We start from the raw sequence: 2049 nt of genomic DNA on the forward strand, positions 1-2049 counted from the left end.
TAATTGAGATTCTGTCAGGAGCGATCTCAACATGAAACTTGTAGTGATCCACAAAAGCATTTGCCAAATCATCCCAAGTACGCCATTTGGTTGTATCTTGCTTAGAATACCACTCCAAGGCTTTTCCACTCAAACTCTGATTGAATAGTTTGACTCTTATCCCTTCATTCTTCCCCACACCAATCAACTTTTCACAATAGACCTTCAAATGGAAGAAAGGGTTCCCCGACCCATCAAACTTCTCAAATTTTGGAATCTTGTAACCTGGTGGCAATTCTACCTCAGGAAATGCACATAATTCTTCATATCTCACGCTTTGGTTACTACCAAGTCCACGCAAACTTCTCATGGCATCTTCCAAACTTTTGAGCTTTCTATTTATCATTTCATCATTAACTGACCGTGCCTCATTTTCAACTTCGACATAATGATCAACATCTGTGCGACATTGTCCTTGAATCTGTGTCATGGGTGGAGCTGTGGTATAAGTATACACCGGCGGAACTTGATGTGTGTCATGTGCTGGCGGTATGAATTGAGCTTTTGAAGAGGTGGTTGTAAATAAAAAGGGAGCATTTTGAGTGAGGTGTTCGGAACGAACTGGCTGAGAAGTGGTGAAATAGTTTGCTTGGTTAAATTCGTCCAAATTTGGGAATGGAGGTGGCACAGGCAAAGTCTGACGAACTCCCTGGGACGGAGTCATATGTGGCGGTGTTTGAGAAAATGACCGGTTATGCAGTACCATATGACTTAGTTCAGCAACTCGTCGCTCCAAACGAGCAATGATCTCCAAATGTGTTTCTGGTTGATTAGAAGATGTGGGATCACTCGTGATCGGCAAACTAAGAGATGGCTCAGATGAAGTGGTTGCATTGATCAAACTTTGCTCCATTTTAGAACGAGTCCTTTTAGTTAACCAGGTGATTAGTGATGAGTCAGAATCTGATTTCTTGGCTTTAGACCGTGTGAAATATGGATGCTCCGCCAGTTCCCTTTTAGCACAAGTCAACCTTCTTCGTTTTGAAAATAGGTTTAAAAAGAAAAAAGATAAAAACAAGAAAAAGAAAAGGAAAGTGAGTCAGTATACGGTAAGGATAATATTATTGCATATAAACACATTATTGCACATAATACATCGCGTTTTATAATGCAAGGGACCTCTTTATGCCAGAGGTGGGCCTAACGAACATTGAAGGACAAACATGTCTTTTATGTATCATTCCATAACTCTTCTTACAACTAATTTACAATAAAATAAAATTTATTACATGCCAATAAATAATACATCTCAAAGTTAAACTAAGATATCTAATACTTCAACTCCACTAATTTCTTTTGGTTGTCTTCAACCTCCAGCATTAATTTAGATGCTCCACGTCAACCTGCAACAAAAGGTCAGTTTTTCTTGAAATACTTATCTATAGAGTACTAGGTCTACATATTCCACATATTTGTCCTTCAAATAATGCACATAGATAGTGAGTAGTGTCACTTAGAGTCATAGACTCTTTTGGACATTTGGTAAGGTTGACTAATGAACTTAATACACCAAGGGTATTAAGCCTCCTAGGTTTAGAATGATGCATGTCCTTACAAGGTTTTGGCTTCGCTCTACCCTAAGTAGACTAAGAATGGGTTTACTAGACGCAAAGTTCCCAAGCGGACTGCTCGAGTGAGAAGGCTACGCGGTCCCCGTTATTCGGGCACCCCCGCGCATGCGCCAACTCCCTTAAAATTTGGATTCTATGAAGAAATTTGCGGGTGCGCTAAGCACACCTCGCGTGTACGTGTGATAGTGTGAATTTTCCAAAAGTGGAGGAAATATGAACGGAATGCCAGTTTAAGGAAAGCAGTAATAACATATTACACAGAAAATACATATAAGGAATAAAAATACTTAAAAGCATATAAGCAACAATATAGACAAAATAAAGCAAAATAAACAAAGCATCCAACAAATAATTTATTAACCTAAGTTGTTATGGTTAAGAGCCTAAATTCCCCAGCAGAGTCGCCAAGCTGTCACACCCCATTTTAACCGGGGTTAGA

Source organism: Lycium barbarum, chromosome 2, assembly GCF_019175385.1.
Source record: "Lycium barbarum isolate Lr01 chromosome 2, ASM1917538v2, whole genome shotgun sequence".
In the NCBI taxonomy this organism is placed as follows: Eukaryota; Viridiplantae; Streptophyta; class Magnoliopsida; order Solanales; family Solanaceae; genus Lycium; species Lycium barbarum.